Raw genomic sequence first — 10,455 nt, 5'->3', positions numbered from 1 at the left:
AAAACAACTAACCTTTTTCAAAAAACTATTTTCGAAAATCACTAACCCTTTTTCAAAAAAATTATTTTCGAAAATTCACTTCCCTCTCTCATCTTATTCTATTTATTTATTCATCTACTAAACTCACCAAATTCGAACCCCCTCTTCTATATGTGTTCGAATTTTTTTCTTCTTTTCTTCTTCTACTAACAATAAGGAACCTCTTTACTGTGACATAGAGGATTCCTCTTCTTTTCTTTTTCTCTTCTCTTTCTTATGAGCAGGGACAAAGAAAAAGGCATTCTTGTTGAAGCTGATCCAGAACCTGAAAGGACTCTGAAGAGGAAACTAAGAGAAGCTAAATTACAACAATCCAGAGACAACCTTATTGAAAATTTTGAACAAGTAAAGGAGATGGCAGCCGAACCCAACAACAATAAGGCAAGGAGGATGCTTGGTGACTTTACTGCACCAAATTCCAATTTACATGGAAGAAGCATCTCCATTCCTGCTATTGGAGCAAACAATTTTGAGCTGAAACCTCAGCTAGTTTCTCTGATGCAGCAGAACTGCAAGTTTCATGGACTTCCATCTGAAGATCCTTTTCAGTTCTTAACTGAATTCTTGCAGATCTGTGATACTGTTAAGACTAATGGAGTAGATCCTGAAGTCTACAGGCTCATGCTTTTCCCTTTTGCTGTAAGAGACAAAGCTAGAGTGTGGTTGGACTCTCAACCCAAAGATAGCCTGAACTCTTGGGATAAGCTGGTCACGGCTTTCTTAGCCAAGTTCTTTCCTCCTCAAAAGCTGAGCAAGCTTAGAGCTGATGTTCAAACCTTCAGACAGAAAGAAGGTGAATCCCTCTATGAAGCTTGGGAAAGATACAAGCAGCTGACCAAAAAGTGTCCTTCTGACATGCTTTCAGAATGGACCATCCTGGATATCTTCTATGATGGTTTATCTGAGCTATCAAAGATGTCATTGGATACTTCTGCAGGTGGATCCATTCACCTAAAGAAAACGCCTGCAGAAGCTCAAGAACTCATTGACATGGTTGCTAATAACCAGTTCATGTACACTTCTGAGAGGAATCCTGTGAGTAATGGGACGCCAATGAAGAAGGGAGTTCTTGAAGTTGATACTCTGAATGCCATATTGGCTCAGAACAAAATATTGACTCAGTAAGTCAATATGATTTCTCAGAGTCTGAATGGAATGCAAGCTGCATCCAACAGTACTCAAGAGGCTTCTTATGCAGAAGAACCTTATGATCCTGAAAACCCTGCAATAGCAGAGGTGAATTACTTAGGTGAACCTTATGGAAACACCTATAACCCATCATGGAGAAATCATCCAAATCTCTCATGGAAGGATCAAAGGCCTCAACAAGGCTTTAATAATGGTGGAAGAAACAGGTTTAACAATAATAAACCTTTTCCATCATCCACTCAGCAACAGACAGAGAACTCTGAACAAAATACCTCTAATTTAGCAAACTTAGTCTCTGATCTATCTAAGGTCACTGTGAGTTTCATGAATGAAACAAGGTCTTCCATTAGAAATTTGGAAGCACAAGTGGGCCAGCTGAGTAAAAGGATCACTGAAATCCCTCCTAGTACTCTCCCAAGCAATACAGAAGAGAATCCAAAAGGAGAGTGCAAGGCCATTGACATAAGCACCATGGCCGAACCTGTAAGGGAAGGAGAGGACATGAATCCCAAGGAGGAAGACCTCCTGGGACGCCCAGTGATCAATAAGGAGTTTCCCTCTGAGGAACCAAAGGAATCTGAGACTCATCTAGAGACCATAGAGATTCCATTGAACCTCCTTATGCCATTCATGAGCTTTGATGAGTATTCCTCTTCTGAAGAGAATGAGGATGTTACTGAAGAGCAAGCTTGCAAGTTCCTTGGTGCAATCATGAAGCTGAATGCCAAATTATTTGGTATTAAAACTTGGGAAGATGAACCTCCCTTGTTCACCAATGAAATAAGTGATCTGGATCAACTGACATTGCCTCAGAAGAGACAGGATCCTGGAAAGTTCATAATACCTTGTACCATAGGCACCATGATCTTTACGGCTCTGTGTGACCTTGGTTCAGGGATAAACCTCATGTCCCTCTCTGTAATAGAGAAACTGGGAATCTATGGGGTGCAAGCTGCTAAAATCTCATTAGAGATGGCAGATAATTCAAGAAAACAGGCTTATGGACAAGTAGAGGACGTGTTAGTAAAGGTTGAAGGCCTTTACATCCCTGCTGATTTCATAGTCTTAGATACTGGAAAGAAAGAGGATGAATCCATCATCCTAGGAAGACCTTTCCTAGCCACAGCAAGAGTTGTAATTGATGTGGACAGAGGAGAATTGATCCTTCAATTAAATAAGGACAACCTTGTGTTTACAACTCAAGGATCTCTCTCTGCATCCATGGAGAGGAAGCAGAAAAAGCTTCTCTCAAAGCAGAGTCAAACAAAGCCCCCATAGTCAAACTCTAAGTTTGGTGTTGGGAGGCCACAACCAAACTCTAAGTTTGGTGTTGAACTCCCATATCCAAACTCTAAGTTTGGTGTTGGAGAGCCCCAACAATGCTCTGAACATCTGTAAGGCTCCATGAGAGCCCACTGTCAAGCTATTGACATTAAAGAAGCGCTTGTTGGGAGGCAACCCAATTTTTATTTATCTAACTATATTTTTTCTTAGTTATATGTCTTTGTAGGTTCATGATCATGAGGAGTCACAAAATAAATATAAAAATTGAAAACGGAATCAAAAACAGCAGAAGAAAAATCACACCCTGGAGGAAGCATCTGCCTGGCGTTCAACGCCAGAACAGAGTATGGTTCTGGCGCTGAACGCCCAAAATAGACAGTATCTGGGCGCTGAACACCCAAAATGGGCATCATCTAGGCGCTGAACACCAGAATTGCACCCTGGATAGGAGCTGGCACTGAACGCCCAGAACAAGCATGGTTCTGGCGTTCAACGCCAGAAATGGGCAACAAATGGGCGTTGAACGCCCAAAATGGGCACCAACCTGGCGCTGAACGCCCAGAGTTGTGTGCAAGGGCATTTTACATGCCTAATTTGGTGCAAGGTTGTAAATCCTTGAACACCTCAGGATCTGTGGACCCCACAGGATCACCTCAGGATCTATGGACCCTACAGGATCCCCACCTACCTCCACTCACTTCTTCTCACCCCTCACCACTCTCTTTCACAAAATCCCATAAACACTCTTCTCCAAAATCCTTCACCAATCACCTCAATCTCTCTTCCCCATCACCTCCTCACCACTCACATCCATCCACTCTTCCCCATAAACCTACCTCATAAACTCTACCTACCTTCAAAATTCAAAATCAATTTCCCACCCAAACCCACCCTAAATGGCCGAACCTCCACCCCCCTCCCGTCCCTATATATAACTCTCTATTCTTCCTTATTTTCACACAACACAACCCTCTCTTCTCTTCTTGGCCGAAACACAACCCCTTCTCCCTCTCCTCCATTTCTTCTTCTTCTTCATCTATTCTTTCTTCTCTTGCTCGAGGGCGAGCAAAATTCTAAGTTTGGTGTGGTAAAAGCATAAGCTTTTTGTTTTTCTATTACCATTGATGGCACCTAAGACCGGAGAATCCTCTAGAAAAGGAAAAAGGGAAGACAAAAGCTTCCACCTCCGAGTCATGGAAGATGGAAAGGTTCATCTCCAAAGCCCATCAAGACCACTTCTATGATGTTGTGGCCAAGAAGAAGGTGATCCCCGAGGTCCCTTTCAAACTCAAAAGAAATGAATATCCGGAGATCCGACATGAAATTCAAAGAAGAGGTTGGGAAGTTCTAACAAATCCCATCCAACAAGTCGGCATCCTAATGGTTCAAGAGTTCTATGCCAATGCATGGATCACCAAGAACCATGATCAAAGTAAGAACCCGGATCCAAAGAACTATGTTACAATGGTTCGGGGGAAATACTTAGATTTTAGTCCGGAAAATGTGAGGTTGGCGTTCAACTTGCCAAACATGGAAGAGAACGCACGCCCCTATACAAGGAGAGTCAACTTTGATCAAAGGTTGGACCAAGTCCTTATGGACATATGTGTAGAAGGAGCTCAATGGAAAATTGACTCAAAAGGCAAACCGGTTCAACTAAGAAGACTGGACCTTAAGCCTATAGCTAGAGGGTGGTTGGAATTCATTCAATGCTCAATCATTCCCACTAGCAACCGGTCTGAAGTTACTATAGACCGGGCCATCATGATCCATAGCATCATGATTGGAGAAGAGGTGGAAGTTCATGAGATTATACCTCAAGAACTCTACAAGGTGGCTGACAAGTCCCCCACTATGGCAAGGTTAGCCTTTCCTCACCTCATTTGCCACCTATGCAATTCAGCTGGGATTGACATAGAGGGAGATATCCTCATTAAAGAGGACAAGCCCATCACTAAGAAAAAGATGGAGCAAGCAAGAGAACCCATTCATGGAGCTCAAGAGACGTATGAAGCTCATCACCATGAGATCCCGGAGATGCCTTAAATGCATTTTCCTCCACAAAACTATTAGGAGCAAATCAACACCTCCCTAGGAGAATTGAGTTCCAATATGGGACAACTAAGGGTGGAACATCAAGAGCACTCCATCATCCTTCATGAAATAAGAGAAGATCAAAAAGTAATGAGGGAGGAGCAACAAAGACAAGGAAGAGACATAGAAGAGCTCAAGGACATCATTGGTTCCTCAATAAGGAAACGCCACCATCACTAAGGTGGATTCATTCCTTGTTCTTATTTCTTTTGTTTTTCGTTTTCTATGTTATGTGCTTATTTATGTTTGTGTTTTCATTACATGATCATTAGTAGTTAGTAACTATGTCTTAAAGTTATGAATGTCCTATGAATCCATCACCTCTCTTAAATGAAAAATGTTTTAATTCAAAAGAACAAGAAGTACATGAGTTTCGAATTTATCCTTGAACTTAGCTTAATTATATTGGTATGGTGACAATGCTTCTTGTTTTCTGAATGTATGCTTGAACAATGCATATGTCTTTTGAAGTTGTTGTTTAAGAATGTTAAATATGTTGGCTCTTGAAAGAATGATGACTAGGAGACATGTTATTTGATAATCTGAAAAATCATAAAAATGATTCTTGAAGCAAGAAAAAGCAGCAAAGAACAAAGCTTGCAGAAAAAAATAAAATAAAATAGGCGAAAAAAAATATATATATAGAAAAAAAAAGAAAAAAAGAAAAAAGCAAGCAGAAAAAGCCAAAAGCTCTTAAAACCAAGAGGCAAGAGCAAAAAGCCGATAACCCTTAAAACCAAAAGGCAAGGGCAAATAAAAAGGATCCCAAGGCTTTGAGCATCAATGGATAGGAGGGCCTAAAGGAATAAAATCCTGGTCTAAGCGGCTAAACCAAGCTGTCCCTAACCATGTGCTTGTGGCGTGTAGGTGTCAAGTGAAAACTTGAGACTGAGCGGTTAAAGTCAAGGTCCAAAGCAAAAAAAGAGTGTGCTTAAGAACCCTGGACACCTCTAATTGGGGACTTTAGCAAAGCTGAGTCACAATCTGAAAAGGTTCACCCAATTATGTGTCTGTGGCATTTATGTATCCGGTGGTAATACTGGAAAACAAAGTGCTTAGGGCCACGGCCAAGACTCATAAAATAGATGTGTTCAAGAATCATCATACTGAACTAGGAGAATCAATAACACTATCTGAACTCTGAGTTCCTATAGATGCCAATCATTCTGAACTTCAATAGATAAAGTGAGATGCCAAAACTATTTAAGAGGCAAAAAGCTATAAGTCCCGCTCATATGATTGAAGCTATGTTTCATTGATAGTTTGGAATTTATAGTATATTTTCTTCTTTTTATCCTATTTTATTTTCAGTTGCTTGGGGACAAGCAACAAATTAAGTTTGGTGTTGTGATGAGCGGATAATTTATACGCTTTTTGACATTGTTTTTAGTATGTTTTTAGTAGGATCTAGTTACTTTTAGGGATGTTTTCTTTAGTTTTTATGTTAAATTCACATTTCTGGACTTTACTATGAGTTTATGTGTTTTTCTGTGATTTCAGGTATTTTCTGGCTGAAATTGAGGGACATGAGCAAAAATCAGATTCAGAGGTTGAAGAAGGACTGCTGATGCTGTTGGATTCTGACCTCCCTGCACTCAAAGTGGATTTTTTGGAGCTACAGAACTCGAAATGGCGCGCTTCCAATTGCATTGGCAAGTAGACATCTAGGGCTTTCCAGAAATGTATAATAGTTCATACTTTGCCCAATTTTAGAGGACGCAAACTGGCGTTCAACGCCAGCTCTCTGCCCAATTCTGGCGTCCAGCGCCAGAAACAAGTTGCAAAGCGGAGTTCAACGCCCAAAATGGCACAAAAGCTGGCATTCAACTCCAGAAAGAGCCTCTGCACGTGTAACATTCATGCTCAGCCCAAGCACACACCAAGTGGGCCCCGGAAATGGATTTATGCATCAATTACTTACTTCTGTAAACCCTAGTGGCTAGTTTATTATAAATAGGACTTTTTACTATTGTATTAGACATCTTTGGATCTTTTGATCTTTGGAACCATCTTTTGATCATTTTTAGATCTCTAGACCTCCATGGGAGGCTGGCCATTCGGCCATGCTTACCCTCTATTCACTTATGTATTTTCAACGGTAGAGTTTCTACACTCCATAGATTAAGGTGTGGAGCTCTGCTGTTCCTCAAATATTAATGCAAAGTACTACTGTTTTCTATTCAATTCACTTGTTCTGCTTCTAAGATATTCATTCGCACTTCAACCTGAATGTGATGAACGTGACAATCATCATCATTCCCTATGAACGCGTGCCTGACAACCACGTCCGTTCTACATTAGATTGAATGAGTATCTCTTAGATCTCTTAATCAGAATCTTCGTGGTATAAGCTAGATTGATGGCGGCATTCATGAGAGTCTGGAAAGTCTAAACCTTGTCCGTGGTATTCCGAGTAGGACTCTGGGATTGAATGACTGTGACGCACTCAAAACTCGTGAGTGCTGGGCGTAGTGACAGACGCAAAAGGATAGTAAATCCTATTCCAGTACGATCGAGAACCTCCAAGATGATTAGCCATGCAGTGACAACGCATTGGACCATTTTCACAGAGAGGAATAGGATGCAACCAACGACAAGGGTGATGCCTCCAGACGATTAGCCGTGCTGTGACAGAGCATTTGGACCATTTTCCCGAGAGAGATCAAAAGTAGCCATTGGCACCGGTGACATCCTTACATAAAGCCAGCCATAGAAAGGAGTAAGATAGATTGGATGAAGATAGCAGGAAAGCAGAGGTTCAGAGGAACGAATGCATCTCCATACGCTTATCTGAAATTCTCACCAATGAGTTACATAAGTATTTCTATCCTTATTTTATTAATTAATTTCGAAAACCCCATTACTATTTTATATCTGCCTGACTGAGATTTACAAGGTGACCATAGCTTGCTTCATACCAACAATCTCCGTGGGATTCGACCCTTACTCACGTAAGGTATTACTTGGACGACCCAGTGTACTTGCTGGTTAGTTGTGCGAAGTTGTGAACCATGGTATTGGCATCGTGTTTTGGGTGCCATTGCCAGGGAAAGAAAGAGCAATGAATTTTACATAATCAAAGTGTAATCACAATTTCGTCCACCACTAACCCATCAACTACTATGGGCGTGCCACTTGAGCAAAGGGGCGTGGCACGCCAACTCGCCATTCAAAGAAGAACCTCTACTATGGCGTGCCACTTGGTATCGAAGGCGTGGCACGCCAGCTCCAAGAAGTCACTTGGGCATACCACTTGAGAACCCAGGCGTGGCACACCAAACTTGAAGAGTTCAAAAATCCATGGGCGTGCCACTTGAACAGCATGGCGTGGCACGCTGGTACAATAATCCAGAGAAGGGGCTGAAGGCAATTGAAGACTGGGCGTGCCACTTGAAGTCGAAGGCATGGCACGCCAACCTCTCAACCTCACTTAGGCGTGCCACTTGAGCAACCAGGCGTGGCACGCCAATGCACAAAGATAACAAAAGCACGGACTTGGCGTGCCACTTGGTGTCGAAGGCATGGCACGCCAACCCAAGCATGTCACTATGGCGTACCACTTGAAGGCTGAGGCATGGCATGCCAACTACTGGAACCAAGATAAGATCATGGGCGTGGCATGCCAACCTTCAGGCATGGCACGCTGTTATAAGTTTCCAGAGAGGATGAAGAAGGCCAATTACATGGGGCGTGCCACTTGGTATCGAAGGCGTGGCACGCCACTCACTATTCTTTACTTAGGCGTGCCACTTGAATCCCAGGCGTGGCACGCCAGTGCCATTCAGAGAGCAAAGAAGCATTGGGGCGTGCCACTTGAGTTCGTGGTGTGGCACGCCAAACAGAGGAACCACTCACTCATAAAGGGGCGTGGCACGCCAGACCCTGGGCGTGCCACGCTAGTTCAACTTTCTAGAGAAGCTTAGCCAAGCATAGAGCAAGGGCGTGGCACGCCAGACCTTGGGCGTGCCACGCTAGTTCAAGTTTCCAGAGGACAAGGGAAAAGAAAAAAGGCTAGGGCGTGTCACTTGAGCTCGAAGGCGTGGCACTCCAAGGTTGTTAAAGAGACGAGCGTGCCACTTGAAGGGCTGGGCGTGGCACGCCAAGCTAAAAGCGAAGAGCACGTGACATGCCACTAGAGCGCCAATCACACGCCAGCTGGGAGATCACACTTATCGAGCTTCTTTTCCCTCCAAAATGTAATTTTCATTTTTTACTTTTGTAATTCTTTTACTTTACTAGGAGTAGTATAAATACCCCCAAGGAGTACTGAAGAAGGGGGTTAAGCAGTCAATTTTAGATCCACTTTTACACTTCACTTTTGAGTACTTTTCGAGCTATGAGTAGCTAACTTCCCTCTCATTGAGAGAGGGAGCTCTATTGTACTTGATGGATTGATAATAGTGAAATTCATCTTCTCTTCATCTTCTCTTCGATTTTCTAGAAGGAATTTCGTTCTTAATGCTTAGTGTTCAATTATCTTGGAAAAGAGATTGAATGCAATTGGATTTCATGGGAACCTTGGGAAAGGAAACATGAAACCATGCTTGAAATCCCTTCTCACACTTGAGTAGAATCTGGGTTTTGGTGTTTGGATATGTAACATATAATCCTCCCTCTACTTGGACCTACGATGGTGTGTGGTATAATCAGGGACAAGCATATCTCTCTTCAGGAGCAATTAGACCAAGGAATTGGCTATTGATTAAGATCTGAGAGATTGAGTTACCAAGGGATTGGGGCTCAATCAATCATGATTGCCAAGAGGTCAATGAGTTGCATGATTGAAGAGGATATATGTAACGACCCAATTTCTGGTACGTCATGATCATACTAGAAATTGAGCGCTACCAACTTGTCTCCCTAATTATTGTATATTATTTATTATATGAGCCTGATTCGTTGTTAAAAACGTAGTTATTTTGTGAGGTACTTTTTTTTAAAATGTTTGGATTAACAAATAGAATCATTCGTATTCAATTCGCAAATAATAACAGATAAAACAGTTATAAACAACCACACATAAATACATCTCAAGTAGGTAACAACATTCAGTGATTCAGCCTTTATTAGAGTATATAGTTTTAGTTAGAACACCCCTAGATATAGCTAGATAATAACTATATACATATATATTCATACAACATCCCAAGCCCTAACCTGTTCAAGAAGTCCCTAAGCTGGTGCCCAGGCTAGCCTAGACTCTATACTCACCTAGTCCCTCTAAACTACTAAAGCGAGGGAAAGTACGTTCTAGGTCTTCAAAACTCAAGTCAGGTGGATCGTCGTCAAAAGGCGGAAGGTCGTCTACTAATCTTCTGCATGATCATATGTCATCAAAGAGTGTCTCTCAAGTACTTCATCGAGTGGCCACATAACAGCAATATCGTACGGAGGACTTAGGTTAAAGTTTGTAGATAAGCAGGGTGCAGATGTTTGCTGGCCTCATAGTATATACATATAAACAAGTAACAGAGTTAACTCTAGACTCAGAAGACTACCTAGAGCGGAATCCTCTTTATAGAACAGTCATCAGCAAACTATAGAAGGGTACTCATGCTTCCATCTGAAGGGGGAAGGGAGAGAGAAGGGGTAAGAACTGGGGAGTTCTTAGTAGGGCCGGGGTTATTAGTTACGTTCATTTATTTGGGGTCGATCAGCAGACAAATAACATAATATAGCAAAGCAGTAAACAGAAGATAAAGATAGAAAGAGAAAGTAGAGACAACAGAAAGCAGAACACAAACAAAAGAATACAAGAAAATAAAACACAGAAATAGCATGCAAGTAGACAAACATAAAGAAATAGACCACACACAGAAAGGAATGCAACAGAGAATGATGCGCAGACAAGAATGATGCATGTCTAGCCCTAGTGCAGGTAATGAGCTC

General features: G+C 41.9%; 1 non-coding gene across 1 annotated transcript; it reads right to left on the bottom strand.

Moving 5' to 3' along the window:
* Positions 1-792: 792 nt before the first annotated feature.
* On the bottom strand, positions 793-900 carry LOC148555540 (small nucleolar RNA R71). The gene has a single exon (XR_015887612.1). It is a non-coding gene; the product is annotated as a small nucleolar RNA R71 (small nucleolar RNA).
* Between the last annotated feature and the right edge of the window lie 9,555 nt (positions 901-10,455).

Source organism: Arachis ipaensis, chromosome B6 (assembly GCF_059453495.1).
Source record: "Arachis ipaensis isolate K30076 ecotype BB chromosome B6, ASM5945349v1, whole genome shotgun sequence".
NCBI classification, from domain to species: Eukaryota; Viridiplantae; Streptophyta; class Magnoliopsida; order Fabales; family Fabaceae; genus Arachis; species Arachis ipaensis.
Note: the sequence above shows the minus strand (reverse complement) of the source record. Positions and strands in the feature narration are given on the sequence as shown.